This window comes from Macaca thibetana, chromosome 9 (assembly GCF_024542745.1).
Source record: "Macaca thibetana thibetana isolate TM-01 chromosome 9, ASM2454274v1, whole genome shotgun sequence".
In the NCBI taxonomy this organism is placed as follows: domain Eukaryota; kingdom Metazoa; phylum Chordata; class Mammalia; order Primates; family Cercopithecidae; genus Macaca; species Macaca thibetana.
Window position 1 is genome coordinate 26,982,706 of NC_065586.1, and position 22,264 is coordinate 27,004,969.

The 22,264-nt window shown below is 39.2% G+C and overlaps 1 protein-coding gene across 1 annotated transcript in view; it reads left to right on the forward strand.

Moving 5' to 3' along the window:
* RAB18 (RAB18, member RAS oncogene family) overlaps positions 1-22,264 on the forward strand; it is a 539,744-nt gene that overhangs the window by 334,251 nt on the left and 183,229 nt on the right. The window lies entirely within an intron of this gene.

Here is a 22,264-nt window from a genome sequence, read left to right on the forward strand (position 1 = left end):
TAACACAGGCAGCACCAGGCCATGGGGCTGCACCCCACTAGCAGCCTCCACCCTGCCTCACCTGCCTATCCTGTGCTGACTTGTCTGCAGCAGCCATCACCCTGCCTGGTTTATTCAGAAATGGCTTGGATGCAACAAGCATGAGAGCTGTGACTGCGGGAGGAGAGAAGATAGGTGGAGCTCCTCCTTCTCCTTCAGCCGATGCCCACCAACTGAAGGTCACCAACAGAAGATCACCAGCTGAGGGTACCAACTGAGAACACAAACTGAGGGTAACCAATGAACGCCAGCAGGTGAAGGCCGACTACCAAGTCAACCAGAGCGAATCCTGGTTCAGAGGAAACAATCAGGTCCAGAATCCCCTGCACGCATCCCCACAACATGGAATTGAGGGCACAGGCACATGGCTCACAAGACACCGCCCTGCCAGCAGGCCTGCCCCACCTTTCACTCATTGCTGATTGCTATGATTTTTCAGGTTTCTCACTGTGACGAAGCTCCAAGGCATCATCACCTTACAATGAATGATACTAAAATTGCTGAAAATTTCCAAATCTGCCTCATGCACTATCTGGGATTCATAGAACCCCCTTTCAACCATGACCTCTGAGATTCTTACAAACTAGAAAAGAGATTTCTGCAGGTGCTTTCAGAAAAAAATACTGTCTTGAGCTAAGTCTACTCTATAATGTCAAGTCATATTTCAGAGATACACATATATATCTAATACACATATATTCAATTTACATTTTTGAAAATAACATACATGTTCAACCAAATTAACAAGACTAACAGAAGACATTTTCTAAAATTTACACACTAAGTACATCACATTTTTCTTATGATCACTTTGATAGAGCAACTTAGAATCTATGGTTTCAAAACACCAAGAGGATTATGTAAGACAAAATGACCACATAATACGCAATTTTCAATGTGATCATCATTGCTACTTTTAACTAGAAATTACCCAGTAAATGCATTGTGAACTGCTTTGTGACTTTGGTGATCTATTTATTCTTTCTGATCATTGGTTTGTCTAATAAATATGAGTATCACCAATTTTATAAACTTGCTCTAAAAATTAGATGAGAAAAAATAATCCTCCTTCTCCATATACTGAACACTTAAAAAATTACAGGTATTGTGTCCAGATTTTTACCCACTTACCTTATAGAAGCCACTTACATAGAAACTCTCTCTTTTAAATTACAAGAATTTGCCACGATTTTTACACACTTACCTCATGGAAGCCTCATAACAATCACATCTTTTATAGATGACAAAACTGAGGCTTTGGATGCATCTGAGGGAACCTTGGGCCAGCAGCGGCCAGAGCAGCTCCTGAACTTAAGCAGTATTCGTTGCCTTTCTACTTTTGGGCGTCTTCTGATGGCCAATACGCTGCAGTCAGGACCCTCGCTGGCTCCCAAATTCAATTGGGCAGGCTCCAAAGCAGTGGAGTCGGGCACTAGTGCCTCCACAACCTCGTGGATCCCAGAGCTGCAGGACGGCTTCACCCACCGCACCCTGAGCTAGCCCTGCTTGTGGCTGGCATTGGGAGACAGCGTGTTCCCGGCGCCTCTGCTCCTCTACAGCGCGGCCTGCGCCTTCGCTCTCTGCTTACTGGTAGAGGTCAGAGCCATAGGCTGGCTCTGCAGAACCCTTGCGCTGGCCCTGACTGTGGCTGGCTTTGGGTATCAACGCGTTGTGGGCGCCTCTGCTCCTCTGTGCTGGGGCCTGCACCTTTCCTGGCCGCCCACTCATAGACGTCAGAGCTGCAGCACCTTTCCGCAGAAGCCCGGCACTGGCCCTGCCTGGGGCGGGCTTTGGGGCACATGTGACAGGTCAGCGTGGTCCCCTGGGGCACCTGTGCTCTTCTCGGACAGCTTGGGCCTTCGCTTGCCCCCACGCCTGCAGAACTGAGCACCTGCCACCCCTCACTGGGAAAGGCAGTCAAATGCCACCAACTGAAGGCACCCACTGAAGGCTCTAACTGAAGGTCAGTTGCCCTGCCAACCAGATCGCGTCCTACTTAGGAGAAACCAATCAGGCCTTGAGTTCCCTCCACGCGCCACCCTTCCATTTGTGACGCAGGAGTCCAGGCACTGGCTCACAAGGCCCCGCCCCACCTTTCATTTATTAGTAGCTGGTAGCACCTTTCAGGTTTCCTCACTGTGAATTACGAATATGAATTATGCTAAAATTACTGTATACTAATGTACCTCATGCACTATCTGACATTCAAAGACCACCCCCTTGCCCCATCACTTCTGATTTTCTTCGAAACTAGAACAAAGGCAAATTTCCGCAAGTGCTTTCAGAACAAAACATTGCCATGAGCTAAGATTACTCTATGATGTCAAGTCATATTTCTTATATCAATACATATTCATATTCATAATCCAAAACACATATATTCAATCAAATTAACAAGACTAACAGGAAATTTTCTAAAATTTATACACTAAGTACATCACATTTTTCTAATGATCACTTTGATAGAGCAACTTAGAATCTATGGTTTCCACAAATGAAGAGGCTTATGGAAGAGAAAACCGCTAGGTAATACAAGATTTTCAGTGTGAGCATCATTGCTACTTTTCAGTAGCAATTACCAAGTAAATATATGGTGAACTGCTTTGTGACTAATCATAGCCACATTTAAACTTACTGGTCCTTTGGCTATCTCAAAAAGATGAATAATGCCAATTGTATAAACTTATTCTAAAAATTAAGGAGAGAAAAATAATACTCCTTCTCTATATATTGAACAAATACAAAATTAAAGGCATTTTGTCCAGATTTGCACACACTTACCTAACTGAAGCCTCATAACAACCCTGTCTTTCAAATTGCAGGCATTATTCCCAGATTTTTACACACTAATCTTAGGCAAGCCTCATAGGAATCCAATCTTTTATAGATGAGCAAACTGAGGCTCAGAGGATTTAAAAGCTCATTCACCATCACGTTGTAATGAGTGTTGGAACTGGGATTCAAATCCAGTTCTCTCTGAGAGCAAAGGTGGTGCAACTTAATGAAGACCCAGTTATACCCCGCACATGGAGGGATCAAAACATGTGGATTCCCTTTCTCTATCCTCTTATGGGTGAATTTCAACAGCTTGCACCACCTCAGAACAATCCTAAACTCCCTCCCTGGTTGTCTGTAGTGGACATCACTTCTTCTTGGGCATGATTAGGAATCTGCATCTTTGGACCACAAGCATCTATAAACAGGTGTTTTGATCAAGAAATAAAATTTTCTAGGCGGTAGGTTACTAACTGTGAATTGTCTAGCTTCTCTGCAATAACAAAAGGGCTATTCTATTCCATGTAAAAAAAATAAAATCACAGGATCCACTGAATTTGTGCAGGAAGGTTTGGAACTATACTGCAAGAGCATCTTACTGACAGCTGTGCAGGAACATCAGCCAAAACACACAGATCTAGAGCACCTCCAAAGGCGGGATGTGGTGGTTCCTGCCTATCATGCCAGCAATGGGGGAGGCCAAGGTGGGTGGATCACTTGAGGCCAGGAGTTTGAGACCAGCCTGGGCAACACAGTGAGACCCTGTCTCTACAAAAAATCATTTTCTTTATTAGAATCAAGAAGAGTACCTCTGACCCTCTGACATTGCCTTAGGAGAGAGGGCTGTGGTCTAGAACTCAAGATATGAAATTGTGAGTCCCGGTGTGGCTACTTAAGTTTAAATACAAGAGCTGTCAGGCATTTCCTCTACAGCAATGAAATCTGTAGCATACATTTTGTATTCTAAAAATGTAGTTTTTGGCCAGCCTGGGGAAGAAGAAGAGGGCCCAGAAGTGAGCATTGGATTATGTAGGAGGAAAGAAACTGGCTGGAAACAGCAGGGAAAAAAGAAAGGGTGGGGAGGCAAGGCAGAGCCAGTCCTCCTGCTTGGGACCCGGGCCTAGGAACGCGAACTAGGGGCAGGAGGAGGAGCCCTAGGCTGTGGAAGCCTCTGAGGGGAACCTTGGGTGAGCAACTGCCAAAGGAGCTCCTAAGGCCAAGCGGTATCTGCAGTCTCCCTACCTTTTGGCGTCTTCTGGTCGCCAATGTGCTGCAAGTCACGGCTTCCAAATCAGACTAGGCAGGCTCCAAAGCAGTGGAGTCTGGCGCTACTCCCACGGCCACATCGTGGACCTCAGGGCTGCAGAACGGCTCCGCCCACCGCACCCTGAGCCAGTCCCGCTTAGGGCTGGCATTAGGGGACAGCGTGTTCTGGGCGCCTCTGCTCCTCTCTACTGAGGCCTGCGCCTTTGCTGACTGCCCACTCATAGATGTCAGAGCTGCACGACGGCTCTGCAGAAGCCCTGCGCAGGCCCTGCATGGGGCGGGCTTAGTCCCCATGGGGCAACTCTGTTCTTCTCGGGCAGCTGGGGCCTTCGCTTGCCCCACGCCTGCAGAGCTGAGCACCTGCCACCTCTCCCCAGGAAAAGCAGCCAAATGCCACCAACTGAAGGCACCCACTGAAGGCACTAACCGAAGGCCGGTTGCCCTGCCAACCAGGTCGAATCCTGCTTAGGAGGAACCAATCAGGCCTTGAGTTCCCTCCACGCGCCGCCCTTCCATTTGTGATGTGGGAGTCCAGGCACTGGCTCACAAGGCCCCGCCCCCACAACAGCCCCGCCCCACCTTTGATTCAATGATAGCTGGGAGTAACTCTCAGATTTCCTCACTGTGAATTATGAATTTGATCTATGTTAAAATTACTGTAACCCAATGTGCCCCATGAACTATCTGGCATCTAAAGGATCCTCTTTCCCCCATGGCTTGTGAGGGTTTTCAAAACTGAAAAGAGGACAGATTTCTGCAGGTGCTTCAGGAAAAAAATTGCCATGAGTTAAGTCTACCCTGTGATGTCAGCATATATATATAATATATATATGAGATATATACATATATATGAGATATATACATATATATGAGATATATACATGCATTCAATAATTAAATATTCAATATATATGTTTTTGGAAATAACACATGTATTCATTCAAACTAGCAAGTGTAATAGGGAAATTTCCTAAAATTCGTACACTAAGTACATCACATTTTTCTAATGATTTCGTTGATAGAGCAGATTTCCAGATGCAGTTCTTTCCACATGTTACTGGTGTTTACCTTCTTTCATCAATATAATTCCCAGTGTTGGAGGTGGGGCCTTGTGGGAGGTGTTTGGGTCACTGGGACAGATTCCTCATAACCTGGTGCTGTCCCACTGATAGTGAGTGAGTTCTCAGGAGATCTGTTGTTTAAAAGTGTGTGGCACCTCCCCCGCTTGCTCTCTTGCACCCAGTCTCTCCATGTGAGAAGCCTGCTCCCACTTTGCCTTCTGCCATGAATGGAAGCCTCCTGAGGCCTCCCCAAAAGGTGAGCAGTTGCCTGCACCATGCTTCCCGTAAACCTGTGGACCTGTGAGCCAATTAAACTTTTTCTGTATAAATGACCCAGCCTCAGGTATTTCTTTACAGCAACAGAAAAACCCCCTAACACAGCACGTGTCTGTGCCCCCTGTGTTTCTGTAAATACAGAGCTTCAGTCAGACTCAGAATTGATTTATTTGTCAAAACTAATTGAAATACCGAGCAAACATCTGCCTCAGTGAATGGCCACTATTTCTTCTACAACTACATTTATGTGCCATTTGAATTTCACTGTGTGTTATCCCTTTTCTTTTCTTTTCTTTTTTTTTTTTTTTTTGCAGTTTCATGTTTGTTGACCACTTTCCTCTTTTAATTATTCATTTTTTGTAAAATGTCACATGGGCTTCTCACTGGGAGACAAGGAGGCAAGACAGTGACATGCTTTGCTCTCTGTATAAACTCAGTAACAAATATGCAGTGATTGGCAACAGCATACTTTGAAAGAAGTGATGCGTCACTGATCATGATTACATCTGTTATTTATACTGTGATTTGTGGACTGAAAAGCTCACACAAAGTTTGTACTTTATGTAATTACAGGTGAAATACCACGGTAACTGAAATTGGAACCATGTTGGGGAACTCATGTTATTTAATTAAATCATGGTTACTGGAACTAGGTGGAGCAGTGATGACCTGTACCTCTTTTTCTCCTGATGCTTTCTTTTATATCTGCAATAAGCATTTACACTTTTCCTTACATAGACTTTGAAATTTTCCATCAGTTCTAAAACTATTTTAGTTCTTGTTGCTCTTCTGAATCACGCTTTACACTACATTTTATAAATGAGCTTCACCAGTATATAGTATACAGGACGGTTTTTAGTGTCTATATTTAATAGCTTTTAATGGATTACTTGACTTTGTTTTTAAATTTTAAGTAGATACATCATCTGAGAATTTAAAAGTCTGTCTTTTCCATTCAGATATTTGTTATCTTATTGGTTTTGCTGTTGTGTGCATTGGCTAGAGACTCCAGGATAATGTTGAATAATATTAATTATAATACTGACTTTAACGGTGTATTAGTCATGTCTCTTATTTCCTGAATTTGATGCTTTGATATCTGGGCCTTGTTGACCCTGGAGGGACTGCGCCTCTCAGGATAAGCTAATTGCTGGATGTAAAAAACCGCTTGCCTGCCTGTATGCCTTTCCTATATATCCAACCAATCCAGAGTTTATACCCCCTTCTTTCTCATCTCTTCATCACTCTTTACTCTTCTTTATCTCTGTTTATCTCTTTTACAGTCTTTAATGTTCCTTATCACTCTCACATTTCTGGCCACTATTCTGCTTCCCTAATTTCCTCAGGGCCAGATAGCAGCCTCTTCTTTAGAGAAGCCAATGAAATTATTCAAACTAGCCAGTGCTAAGCCTGATTGCCTTGACTTGCTTGTTCCTTCCCATGGAACTGCAATAAAGATCCTTTCCCATGTTTTCCCCCAGTTCCCTCTGCCTCCTGACTGATCCATGACATACAGCAAGCATGAGGGCTGTGCCAAAATAACAAAGAGACAACTTCATTATTAGGAACAGAACCAATTTAATATGTGCCTGTCAGTGTAGAATTAACCATTTACATGTACTAACAAACATAAGTATATTGAGTGCTCAAGTGTTTATCCTTGTAAATCACCACTAAGGCTAAAGGAAGGGGCAAAAAGACTCATGTCCCACTGGCATGTGGCGTACTAGAAGTGGCTAACATAAGCTCCTTTGAGGGGCAAGAAAATACACTTTGTTCACGAATCTTAAAGAGGCAAAGATTTAAGTGAAGAATTCTCTATTTCTTCCTTAGTCTGATATAATATTTTGTACTTCAAAATCAGCTAGAAGTCAAACAAGAGCAATCTGAAGGCTTAAAACAATATTAGGAGTAATGATAGCAGTGGTAGTCATAGTAAGTTCAGTTAATGATGCTGATAAGAACGTATGAGACACTGAATTAAATGCTGTTGATATTCATAATGTTACTTCCACACAACTGTCCTTAAAGGGCATATTATTATTCTCCTTTTCATATAGAAAATCATACTTGGTATTCAGTACTGTTTGTAAAGTCACACATATAAAGTGAGGAAGCTGGAAATGAAACCCAGTCTTGTGTGAATCAGAAGCCTCTCTGTTTTTATCACTCACCTGTGGCTTGTCTTTTTTTTTGAAATGGAGTTTTGCTCTTATTGCACAAGCTGGAGTGCAGTGGCACAATCTCAGCTCGCTGCAACCTCCACCTCCCAGGTTTGAGCTATTCTCCTGCCTCAGCCTCCTGAGTAGCTGGGATTCCAGGCACCCGCCACCACACCTGGCTAATTTTTTGTATTTTTAGTAGCAACGGGTTTCACCATGTTAGCCAGGCTGCTCTTGAACTCCTGACCTCAGGTGATCCACCTGCCTTGGCCTCCCAAACTGCTGGGATTACAGGCGTGAGCCACCGCACCTGGCTGGATTATCTTAATTAACTAAAACGTTCAATAAATTAAAGATGTCTTTCTTCCCTCTACCTATACAAATTAGAAATAATAATACACTATGAATAAAAAAGGAAAAACATGATAAATTCACAGTATCTGATGATAGCAATTAATAGTCACGTAGGGATAACCTAAAATTAATATTCTTCAAAGAAAACAACTTAAAGCAAACTGTCATCCTAAAGACAAAATGATTTTAAATTCCTATTTCTGATTAATATTGCTTTTTTTTTTTTTTTTTTTTTGTCGGACAGAGTCTTGCTCTGTTACCCAGGCTGGAGTGTGATGGCACAATCTTAGCTCACTTCAACATCTGCCTCCCTGCTTCTAGTGATTTTTGTGCCTCAGCCTCCCGAGTAGCTAGAACTACAGGCATGTAGCACCATGCCTGGCTAATTTTTGTATTTTTAGTAGAGATGGGGTTTTATCATGTTGACTAGGCTGGTCTTGAACTCCCGGCCTCAAGTGTTCCAATCACCTTGGCCTCCCAAAGTGCGGGGATAACAGGCGAGAGGTACCATGACCAGCACATATTGCATTTTTAAAAAGTGTATAAAAAACAGAAGTTAGAAAAATACTATAAATGTGTTAATCATTCAATACTGAATTATAAAGTAAACTAAAAACTAATACTTCTTAAAACTAATACAGAACCACTTTAGCTAATAGAAGATAATGCAACCAAAAACATCAGATTACAAATAAGAATCAGTCAGTATCATAAGAGAAGATAAATCCTACTATATACTGTTCTTTATGTTGACCAGTCCCAATAATTGCGTTTCTTTCTGATAATTTGTGTTGATAGTTTTCACTATAATCTAATAATTTTAAGTAAATGTTATTAATATTTCTGACTTGAGTGCTATTACTCTAGAACACTACTCAAGTGTTTTTTAATAAACAAAGAACTCCTATACCATTTACACTTATCAACTGCATTTGCATTTGCATTTTTTGTCACTAAAAATTCCACAATTTCCTCACTTCTTTTTGTTATGGCCAGTAAAAGTGGTGTGAGGCCAGCCTGTAAAACAGCAAAAACAATTTATAATTCATGAAATTACATATTTTTCAACTGAACTGAATCCCTTGTATAATATCCTGTGAACTTAAACACATCAAATAGAAAGTAAATCAATAGCAGCCCCTTCTTTCTCCCTTTTCTGTGCTTTCCCATGCACTGCACCTTCCCTTGGAAACATTCAGCCTCTGCATCACCACATTAACTCTGGTTATCTCCAAAAATCTTTATATTGTAATAGTTTTATTGTTTCCCAACTAAAGCAAGAGCTTCTTGAGGGCAGGGGCTGTATCTTTTATCTCTATATCCTTAAACCCTAAGACATAGTAGTAAATACTTTGTTTTTTTAGTAAATTTGTAATCTAAAGTATTACCTCCAGAGTAGTGTTTCTTAAACTATATTCCAAAGAGTAATTACCTTACCAGAAGCACTGTATCCCAACAGATTCCACCATTACCTATGTTCAAGAAATATTATAAAACTGTGAATCAAAAGTCCACTATCCAAGAAATGACTTGAACTTTGCCTAATCCTTATTTGACAATGTATTTTTGTGGCAGACATTAATATTTGACACATTAGAATTTCAGGGATACAGTTTTGAAAATTTCCCAAGAAAAATGGAGGTTTCCTCTGGGTGATACAAACTCGCTGATTCTCTTCTATCAACAATCCCAAGATCCCAGACGCCAATGTCAGGCACTCCTGCTCTATGTGGGTCACTAAGGAAGTGAGCTTTAATTTAAAGAGATTGGCCTCAAATGAATTTGATTGCTTATTATAAGTGGTCCATGGGGTTTCTCTTATTATAAGACAATAGAATTTTATCTCAACTATTAGAAATTCAGTATAAAAGCTTATTCTCAATTATAACGATAATACTAAGACCCTAATGCATCTCTACTTCTTAAAATGCAATAATCCATTTTGATTCTGGTTTCCATTGTAATTGCTACTTAATTTTTGGCAAAATATAAGAAATACGAATAAAATGGCTTATTAACAAAAGTTCTAACTCATCTATATGGATTAGCATAATAGAAGCCACAAAAATCACTTGAATTTTAAGGGACAGTTCTGAGGAGAAAGATATACTTTCTGCAATAGGCATAACCTGTTCAAATATAACCATGATTAATCTAAAAAGGCTTAAAGGCATTCTAATAGAAGATGATTATTTATGGTTTATTTATTTTTTATTTTTTTATTTTTCTTTCTTTTTAGTTTTTTTTAAAATTTATTTATTTATTTATTTTTATTCTACTTTAAGTTCTAGGGTACATGTGCACAATGTGCACGTTTGTTACATATGTATACTTGTGCCATGTTGGTGTGTTGCACCCATCAACTCGTCAGCACCCATCAACTCGTCATTTGCGTCAGGTATGACTCCCAGCGCAATCCCTCCCCTCTCCCCGCTCCCCATAATAGGCCCCAGTGTGTGATGTTCCCCTTCCCAAGTCCAAGTGATCTCATTGTTCAATTCCCACCTATGAGTGAGAACATGCGGTCTTTGGTTTTCTGTTCTTGCCATAGTTTGCTGAGAATGATAGTTTCCAGCTGCATCCATGTCCCTACGAAGGACACAAACTTATCCTTTTTTATGGCTGGATAGTATTCCATGGTATATATGTGCCGCATTTTCTTAATCCAGTCTGTCACTGATGGACATCTGGGTTGATTCCAAGTCTTTGCTATTGTGAATAGTGCTGCAATAAACATACTTGTGCATGTGTCTTTATAGCAGCATGATTTATAATCCTTTGGGTATATACCCAGTAATGGGATGGCTGGGTCATATGGTATTGCTAGTTCTAGATCCTTGAGGAATTGCCATACTGTTTTCCACAATGGTTGAACTAGTTTACAATCCCACCAACAGTGTAAAAGTGTTCCTATTTCTCCACATTCTCTCCAGCACCTGTTATTTCCTGACTTTTTAATGATTGCCATTCTGACTGGCATGAGATGGTATCTCATTGTGGTTTTGATTTACATTTCTCTGATGGCCAGTGATGACGAGCATTTTTTCATGTGTCTATTGGCTGCATGCATGTCTTCTTTTGAGAAATGTCTGTTTATGTCCTTTGCCCACTTTTTGATGGGGTTGTTTGTTTTTTTTCTTGTAAATTTGTTTGAGTTCTTTGTAGGTTCTGGATATTAGCCCTTTGTCAGATGAGTAGATTGCAAAAATTTTCTCCCATTCTGTAGGTTACCTGTTCACTCTGGTGGTAGTTTCTTTTGCTGTGCAGAAGCTCTTTAGTTTAATTAGATCCCATTTGTCAAGTTTGGCTTTTGTTGCCATTGCTTTTGGTGTTTTAGACATGAAGTCCTTGCCCATGCCTATGTCCTGAATGGTATTACCTAGGTTTTCTTCTAGGGTTTTTATGGCATTAGGTCTAACATTTAAGTCTCTAATCCATCTTGAATTAATTTTCGTATAAGGAGTAAGGAAAGGATCCAGTTTCAGCTTTCTACTTATGGCTAGCCAATTTTCCCAGCACCATTTATTAAATAGGGAATCCTTTCCCCATTTCTTGTTTTTCTCAGGTTTGTCAAAGATCAGATGGCTGTAGATGTGTGGTATTATTTCTGAGGGCTCTGTTCTGTTCCATTGGTCTATATCTCTGTTTTGGTACCAGTACCATGCTGTTTTGGTTACTGTAGCCTTGTAGTATAGTTTGAAGTCAGGTAGTGTGATGCCTCCAGCTTTGTTCTTTTGACTTAGGATTGTCTTGGCAATACGGACTCTTTTTTGGTTCTATATGAACTTTAAAGCAGTTTTTTCCACTTCTGTGAAGAAAGTCATTGGTAGCTTGATGGGGATGGCATTGAATCTATAAATTACCTTGGGCAGTATGGCCATTTTCACGATATTGATTCTTCCTATCCATGAGCATGGTATGTTCTTCCATTTGTTCGTGTTCTCTTTTATTTCACTAAGCAGTGGTTTGTAGTTCTCCTTGAAGAGGTCCTTTACATCCCTTGTGAGTTGGATTCCTAGGTATTTTATTCTCTTTGAAGCAATTGTGAATGGAAGTTCATTCATGATTTGGTTCTCTGTTTGTCTGTTACTGGTGTATAAGAATGCTTGTGATTTTTGCACATTGATTTTGTATCCTGATACTTTGCTGGAGTTGCTTATCAGCTTAAGGAGATTTTGGGCTGAGACAATGGGGTTTTCTAAATATACAATCATGTCATCTGAAAACAGGGACAATTTGACTTCTTCTTTTCCTAACTGAATACCCTTTATTTCTTTCTCTTGCCTGATTGCCCTAGCCAGAGCTTCCAACATTATGTTGAATAGGAGTGGTAAGAGAGGGCATCCCTGTCTTGTGCCAGTTTTCAAAGGGAATGCTTCCAGTTTTTGCCCATTCAGTATGATATTGGCTGTGGGTTTGTCATAAATAGCTCTTATTATTTTGAGGTACGTTCCATCAATACCGAATTTATTGAGAGTTTTTAGCAAGAAGGGCTGTTGAATTTTGTCAAAGGCCTTTTCTGCATCTATTGAGATAATCATGTGGTTTTTGTCTTTGGTTCTGTTTATATGCTGGATTACGTTTATTGATTTGCGTATGTTGAACCAGCCTTTCATCCCAGGGATGAAGCCCGCTTGATCATGGTGGATAAGCTTTTTGATGTGCTGCTGGATTCTGTTTGCCAGTATTTTATTGAGGATTTTTGCATCGATGTTCATCAGGGATATTGGTCTAAAACTCTTTTTTCTTGTTGTGTCGCTGCCAGGCTTTGGTATCAGGATGATGCTGGCCTCATAAAATGAGTTAGGGAGGATTCCCTCTTTTTCTATTGATTGGAATAGTTTCAGAAGGAATGGTACCAACTCTTCCTTGTACCTCTGGTAGAATTCGGCTGTGAATCCGTCTGGTCCTGGACTTTTTTTGGTTGGTAGGCTATTAATTATTGCCTCAATTTATGGTTTATTTAAAGAAAAATCGTTTAAAAAATCTTATAAATTCTAGAAATCAACCCCATTATTAATGAATTAATGTAAAATATAAACTATATATTATAAACACTTATCAACTGTCTTGAATACCTTGAAATCTTTACCAAAATATACTATGAGAGAGGAGTTGATAACTGAAATGTTGACAGAGGCAAAAGAGGTACGTTGAGTGATTGATGTGCTTAGGTAGGCGCAGTAGCAAACTGGAAACACATGCTTTGTGTAAAACTAGAGCCTCTTCAGAACATACCAAACAGTCATATGGGCTCAAGAGACACCAGGTTTTATCCTTTAAGAGGAAATCCAGATTTCTGCATGTCTCCTAAATTTTACACGGTGACTCAATTTATGGAGGCAAATTTTGCGGTCTTGTAGTTTTACACAAATTGGAAAGAAAAAAAACTTGGCGGGGGGAAAGAATATTTGAAAAAGTTTTACCTTTAACAAATTCAAATATTTATCATAAATGAACAGAAAACCATACTCTCTAATAATTCTTGTAAAAATATTAATATTTCAAGTAAAATCTTAGACAATTAAGTTCTTTCAAACTGTTTTCATTCAAGGAATGTTTGAGCTTCCAAATATAAAAAAACTTACATATGTTAATGTTAAAACAAATGGATTTCAAATATTTTGAAAATAACATTGGTTAATGTCTATCTTGTTTTTCACTTCGATGTCTGCACCATGGGACAGCAGTCTTGCCACCATTGACAAATTCTCACTATAAACAGCATGATGGAGAGCCGTGTTGCCATACACATCTACAATATTCGCATTGGGACCAGAATCTACCAGAATATTTGCACAAGCCTCTCTCCAGCATTGTAGAGCCTGTCAGTATTAAAGCAAGTAGTAAATTATAAATTTTAGGAAATCAAAATAAATATTCCACAGGTTTCACAAACTAGTTGTATTTCAATGAGACAAATTCATTTTATTCCATGTATTTAAACCAAATCCATCTCCTGCTGAAAGAATTGTCTACAACTTACCTTCACAGGAGGTGTCCTGTTTTCACTGTCATGGATGTCAAGTCGACAATTTCTGTCTGGCAGAAGTGTTACTAATTCCGCATGGCCCTTGGCACAGGCCCAGTGTAGAGTAGTCCTACAAGAGTGAGAGGACGTTTTAGGAAAGTTTAGTCCACTGTCTCAAAACATACAATGATTTATGTAATTGTAAACATTAAATACCATGCTCTTTATCTGCCTTCAAAACAAATATTTAATAATCTCCTGAAGAAAGTACAACATTCATTCACTCTTATTACTCACGACATTAATGAAAGAGTGGCCTATTTGAATAGAAAGAGCTTGGCCTTTGGATTCAGTTCAACTTGGACTTGAGTATTACTTTAAGGTCTTTCACTTACTAGCTATCACTTAACCTCTCTGTGCCTCAATTTTCTCATCAATAAAGTGAAGATGAATACAGCAGTTATCTCACAGAACATCACTGTGATGCCTCAATGAGATTGTTGAGAATGCCTCAACAATCTATGCAAAGTATTTTGAAGAGTTTTTAGCACATGTAACAGCTCAGTAATTGTTAGATATTATAATTATTACTTCTTCTTAACAAAGACAACATTTTAAGTAATATAATACAATTATGCCTACTTTGTGGTGTGTTTTAAAGGTTAGAGATAACACTGTATTTTAACGGTTCTAGGATGCTCAATTTCTCATATTTTAACATCTGTGGCATTGAAATGCCACTTACAATTCATTATTTATTAGAACTGTATTTGGCAAAAATTTAAACAATCTTTTATTGGTACATAAAGTAAGGAGGCATCACACAATTCACGGTGCCTTCCATGAAGTGGAATATGGTATATACAACAAACAGGTCGATGGCAGTCCTAGTCACAGGATTAACACTTAAAGAAATTTTAGCTTTTAAGAGTACTACGCAAAAGGAGAGTTGAAATAAAAACAACAAATTGTTGGCCGGGTGCGGTGGCTCACGCCTGTAATCCCAGCACTTTGGGAGGCTGAGACGGGCGGATCACGAGGTCAGGAGATCCAGACCATCCTGGCTAACACGGTGAAACCCCCTCTCTACTAAAAATACAAAAATTAGCCGGTCGCGGTGGGGGGCGCCTGTAGTCCCAGCTACACGGGAGGCTGACGCAGGAGAATGGCGTGAACCCGGGAGGCGGAGCTTGTAGTGAGTGGAGATCGCGCCACCGCACTCCAGCCTGGGCCGCAGAGCGAGATTCTGTCTAAAAAAAAAAAAAAAAAAAAAAAAAGTTAAAACAAAGTACTCCTTTAATATTTTAAAAACTTCAAGCCAAAGAAAACTTGGGATTCAAATGAACAGGTATGGCTCATTTTACTTTGTATTTAGATTTACAGAATGTATATTAATTCATATTTAGATATATGGAGGGAATACTTGTAAATTAGGTATTTCCAATGATTAATATTACTATTTAAAGCTGTTATAAATTTCCAAAATTGTGGTTGGTAGTTATCTCTTACTAGTTTCTGACTTTGGAAGTGTTTTTGTTTGAAAGATGAGAGGAAAAGCTGCAACTGAGATTCAGTCCTATTACTCCAATTTTAAGTCTCTCACATTGCTCAGGCTTAGCAGGTAAATGTGAAATTTTTTAGTATGAAAGGGTCTTGAGAGTTAATAGAATGTGTCTTCTACATAATAGGCATTCAACTTACATGTGATAAATGGATTCAAAGAATGGATAAATACAGTTGGGAAGTTCAATATCTTAAAAAACTGCTATAAATAAAGCACTTATATTTGCTACTTTATTTTCCTAATAATAAAACTACACTAAAAGGATTAATCTGTAATAACTGACATATGTATAATAAATCTAGATATAATAAAATACATTTCTAATAAAATGTATATGTAAATCAACAAGCACAGATAAAATGATTTTCTTCTGAAGATGCTAAAAGTTCGCAGAATATACTAATCCACAAAAAAATAAAAATTAAAATATAGAAAGTGAAAAATTGTTTTTATCAGGGCAAAATTCATAGTCCTGCTCTTCCCAAAAATTATCTCATTAATAATAAACTTTTACTAATAACATTGTACATGCCCGATGCAGAAATCAAAGAGAACAAATAGGAAAAACATTTTAAGTTACAACAAATGCCCTCAAATAACAAATGTTATCATATTTTGTACATAATTTCAGATAACACAAGACTATCGTCTGTATGTATAAACAAACTGAACTTTACGCTCACTTGGTACACCAAAATACATTTTCAAATGTCAACATACTTCTGCATATATTTCTACCTTCAGTGGTCACATATTACCCCATGCTATAAATTCACAGAAATGTATTTATAAAAGCCATTATATGGATTCTTCTTAATACATTGATATTTTAAGCAGTGCTCAGAAAAGAAATTGCATGTATGTTTCCTTATTTTCTAAAAATATTTTAGTGTAATAGAATTGATCACTAATGGGCATATACATTTTTTTTAATATGGTACTTACCACCAAATTGTCTATTCGAAAGTCATCTGCAACTTAAACTTTAAGCAGCAATATAAATATCACTGCTCTTTATCCTCACAAACTTTGTGGATAGAAAACAGCATTTGATTCCTCTTTTAACTTAAATGCCTTCTCTAACCAGGAACACTAAATACTGTTTCCTGTGTGCATAGGTCACTTGCAGATCTTAAAAAAGGACTTTGCCCAATTTTAAATTAGAGGCAAAGTACTTTTTTTAGATCTGCAATTTAGATCTCTGATTTAAATTGCCCAATTTTAAATTAGAGGGTTTTTTGTTGATTTGAGTGAATTCTGTATAAAATGAAGATGTTTAAATCTAATATGTATACACACATGCACATACATGTATAGTAAATATTTTACCAGTATGCTGCCTTTTATTTTTTCTCATATGCAGGGTGATTTTTTTTTTTTTTTTTTTCTAAATTAACCTTCACAGTGCTTGTTTCTGAGCATCTTAGAAAGGTTTTGTCAACATAAAAATGTATCTGTGTAAATAGGCATTTATGTTTTCTTCTGGTATTTTTCTCATTTTATACAAAATTAAAAATTTTTAATCTATATTCCATCAGGAACTTATTTCTTTTATACACTGTAACTTTGGTGTTTTTTTTCTAGAGATCATCAAACCCAAGAGAGTCTAGATTTTCTCCTGTTATTTTCCAGATGTTTTAGAGTTTTGTATTTGACATTTAGGTCTGTGATTCATTTTGACTTAATTTTGATGAGGGGGTAAGATCTGATTCATTTTTTTTACATGTGGATATTCAGTTGTTCCAGTTCCACTTTCTGAAGAAACCAATCTTTGTTTCACCATGTTGCGTTTACTTTTTCATCAAAGATTAATTACATATATTGATGTGTCTCTATTTCTAAACTCTCTGTCTTGTTTCATTAACCTGTCTATTCTTTCATCGATATGATACTGCTTTGATTACCGTAGCTTTTCAGTAAGTCTTGAAGTTGAGTAGTGCCTGTCTTTCCTTCAGCTTTGTTCTACTTCAATATCGTGTTATCTATTCAAGGTCTTTTTCTTCTCCATGTAAGTTTTAGAATTACTTTTTCTATGTCCATAAAATAATTTGCTTCCATTTTGATTAGAAGTGCATTGAATCTGTACCCTGGGAAGAATTGACATCCTGAGGATATTGAGTTTTCCTGTTCATGAATATAATGTATCTTCTCCATCTGTTCAGTTCTTTTTTGATTGCTGTCATCAGATATGGAAAGTTTATGAAATTACATAACTCCCTCTACCTTGACCAAAGGACAGTGATGAATTCTTCATTCTGCGGCCAACAAGTCACCTCTAGGGCCATGTGTCTAAACATAGACAGGAGGGTAAGAAAATGATAAAGACATCCTGGGAAAAATAGGAAATTCAAGAATCAGCAACTGTGTCTAAGTAACTCCTTTCCATTTCCCCAGGGCACCTGTTGCTTCAGCCAACACCTGTTGGCATGTGCCCAGGACGCTGGTGCTGCTGGCTTTCCCAGCCCTGTCCCCGGGGCTGCCTTTGGATGTGCGCCTCTTGACCTTAGTGAGAATGTTCTTCTTCATCCCTACCATGGGTGAAAATTTTTCACAAATAAACACTTTTTGAAATAATGCTAACTTTTATATTAGATAGAGGTGCTGCGTGTGGAGGTTCGCATGTGTCTTTTTGGTAGAATGTTGTATTTTCTTTTGGGTATATTCCCAGTAAAGAGATTGCTGGGTCAATTAGTAGCTCTGTTACATTTTTTGAGAAATCTCCAAACTGCTTTCCACAGTGGCTGACCTAATTTACATTCCCAGTGACAGTGAATAGGAGTTTCCTTTGCAGCCTCACCAGCATCTGTTAACAAATAACCACTTTTATTCCAGACATAGATCATCTGTTAATTTTGATTTTAGCACATCCTCTGCTTTTCTTTCTTTCTTTTTTTTTATTTTTTTTTGAGACGGAGTCTCGCTCTGTCGCCCAGGCTGGAGTGCAGTGGCCGGATCTCAGCTCACTGCAAGCTCCGCCTCCCGGGTTCCCGCCATTCTCCTGCCTCAGCCTTCAGTGTAGCTGGGACTACAGGCGCCCGCCACCACGGCTGGCTAATTTTTTGTATTTTTAGTAGAGATGGGGTTTCACCGTGTTAGCCAGGATGGTTTCCATCTCCCGACCTTGTGATCCGCCCGCCTCAGCCTCCCAAAGTGCTGGGATTACAGGCGTGAGCCTCCACGCCCGGCCGAAGATAGTGTTTTTCACAACCAAAGATGATTCCACGTTTCAATCATGTTTTTTTTTCTCTCTCTCTTTTTCTGAAGGCGTGTGGAACTTTCTGTTTGCATCAGTTTGGGATATAAGTTAAGAATATTGTACCTTGAAGTGACCCACCTCACTGTCCCCAGGCAGTGTTCTGTCTCAGAACTCTTCACAAGCTTTTTTTCCCCCTGTGGGCCCAGTGTGGAGAGGAGCCCCCCGATAGTCTTTCACTAGGCAAGTGACCAACTAAAGAATTACCACAATGATGTGTGACTGTTCTCAAGGTTCCCAAACATAGAAAGGGGAAAGGTGCAGGTAATACAGCTCTATTAATGGCGGTAACATCTTAGCTCAGCAGGAAACATACTGTGAGCTATGAGAACAGGTTACAATGAATATTGAGGCAGAAAAAGTCACATGAATCAGATATTAGCCCCCAAATGTTCTTGCTCAAATGTTAAAGGTCCTTCCTGCACATGTGGCAATGCCAAACTTGCAGAAAGCACATGTGGTGAGAAACAAAGCTTGCTGCCTGTCTGTGAGCTTCAGTGCCCAGTGAGACGCAGCAAGCTTTCGTCTCTTCTTTCTACACTCCTGCTTTCATTGCACATTTTCCTATATGTTTTATTCCATTTTTCAATGTTGTATTCCATTGGTCTTTCAGACTAATGATGAAACAACACAACACAATTTTAATTTCCAAGTCTTTACAATATTTTAAAAGGGAAGTCGCTCTCTTTTAATTTTGAGACTTTTCATGGGTATTTTAATTTGTTTGCTCTTCCTTACAGTACAATTTCTATATCCTCAACACAGATGGAATCTATATCGGAGTTAAAATCAACTTATTTTATTTTCTTTATTTTTTTAACTTTTATTTTAATCTCGGGGGTACACGTGCAGGATGTGCAGGTTTGTTGCACAGGTAAATGTCTGTCGGCGGGGCGGGGCTGTTGTACAGACTATTTCATCACCCAGGTGTTAAGCCTAGTGTCCAGTAGTTATTTTTCCTGATCCTCTCTCTCCTCCCACCTTTCACCCTCCGACAGGCCCAGTGTGTGTGTTTCCCTTTATGTGTCCATGTGTTCTCATCATTTAGCTCCCACTTACAAGTGAGAACATGCTGTATTTGGTTTTCTGTTCCTGCCTTCCTTTGCTAAGGATAATGGTCTCCACCTCCATCCACGCCCTTGTAAAGGTGCATATACTCCATGGAATACTACGCAACCATAAAATCAACTTATTAATTAAAGTACCTTTGATGTCTTAACAATGCTTATCCTGCCTAATCATGTAATGTCTTAATTTTCATTGATACAAATCTATTTTTATGTTTTAAAGAAATATTTTGCACCAATTCCATACTAATTGAATCATTTAAAATAATCTTGTTTAAAATTTTGGCATTATCTCTTTTCTATCTATGAACATGAACACAAGACATTCTCATTAATTCAATTAACGTAATTTATTGTGCTAATGAGTTTCCTAATGTGATGACTCTTACTTGCGTTTCTGGTATAAAGGGATTTCCTAATGATCTAATATTTTAATGGGTTGGCACAGTGGTTTTTAGCATTCAAAAATTTTACTTTCATATTAATATGCTCTAATTATCTATATTGGCATAGTCTATATGGCATCAAACAAAGTTATCACATTTTTTTCATTTTTAAAATAGAACAGTTTTATTCTGCTAGTTCCATAAAAACAATGTAAACACAAGTGTTCTGTACATCTTGCTGGTGAATTCATGTAATGCTTAGTTCCCTGATCCTTTGACCTCCTTGTCTTCTCCAGTTATTTTCTGTTTGGACCACTGGCCTCAGGAGTGGAGTGGGTTTAGGGCTTAGGAGAGAGCAATGTGGCTTTTTGGTATGACTCATTTTATTGCTTGCCCTCTCAGCACACTCCCGTTACTCCTAACACAAAGTTTGAGATTTAAGCCCTTAAACCTGTAGGTTTCACCATCAGCTTTTCCTTTTCTTTTCTTTTCTTCCTTCCTTTCTTCTTTCCTTCCTTTCTTCTTTTTTTCTTTTTTCTTTTTGCCTAAGCATTACTAGGGATGTGAATGGGAGACTGGTATAGAAAGTGGTGAGGAGCCGAAGCCAACAAATTGCTTTAAACACAAGATGAAAATGCTCAGTTTCGTCCACACAAAGCATCACCTAACACTGGTGTGAGGCAGCTCACTTAGCTGTGGAGGAGTCCTTGGAATTCGATCTCAGAAAGACAGTTCCAGCTTTAAGACAGTAAAACCTTTTGGCAATGGGCCAATTGTCTTAAAAGAGGGGGGGAAGAGTTCTACTTTAAAGACCTTGCAAGTGGAGAATTGTCCTACAAAGATTCTTGGAAATGTTAACAGAGGTAACTGACATGGGTAACTGGGGGCCAACCAGGAACTACTGTCAACAGCCCAATCTCAGCAAAACCAGGACAGCCAGTTAATAGTTCCTTCAGTTCTCTGATGGTCGCAAATGTGATTTTATTTTATTTAGCCTTGTGGAGGTTCTGCAGCAAATATAATTTTAAAGGAATTGGGAGCCAGAAAGATAAATGCAACTCCTTCAACTATGTGACAGGGCAGACTGGTTAATCTGGGTTCCCAGAGTGTGGAGCAAGTGCTCTGCATCAGAGAATGGCCCAGGGGGAGCTTGCATGACGCTGAACCCCACAGGACAGAATTACTTCAATCATCTGCTCCTGACTACTACAAGGAGGAGGTGCCAGTGTCTCAGTTTGGCTCTATGCTCAGATTTCTTTTCTTTTCTTTCTTTATTTCTTCTTTTCTTTCTTTTCCTTTCCTTTTTTCTTTCTTTTTCTCTTTTTCTTTCTTCTTTCTTTGTCTTTCTTGCTTTCCTTCCTTTCCTTTCCTTTCTTCTTTTTCCTTGGAGACAGAGTTTCCCTCTGTCACCGAGGCTGGAGTGCAGTGGTGCGATCTTGGCTCACTGCAACCTCCACCTCCTGGGTTCAAGATATTCTCCTGCCTCAGCCTCCCCAGCAGCTGGGACTACAAGCGTGTGCCACCATGCCTGACTAATTTTTGTACTTATAGTAGAGATGGGGCTTCATCATGTTGGCCAGGCTCGTCTCAAACTCCTGGCCTCAAGTAATCCACCTGCCTCAACCTCCTGAAGTGCTAAGATTACAGACATAAGCCACCGCACCCGGCCTCTGTGCTTGACTTTCTACTCTTAGCTAATCTCTCTAACACACCTGCCCTTCATTAGGTAAAACGGGCTCGGTTGACTAACTACACCTGCCTGTGTAATACAAGCCCCTCCCTGGCTTGTATTATCTCATCGTTGCCTTCCATTTGTGACAAGTGCTATGAATTTTCCTTTTGAGGAAGTGATACAAAATTTCCTTTTCTTGAACAGGATTTTTAACTCAAAATAATGAGACAGTGTAAATATCATGACAATTCTGGAATGTCTGAAAGTTTGAGATAAAGGTTGTCTAAGAAAAGCTAAGATTGCCTTAGCTGTTTTATGTGTGGTATCTGGAACATGGGCATCAGGAACCAAGTGATGCCACTGCTACTCGGCAGACTTTTCATATTTTACCTAAACAAATGACGCTGACATACTTTAA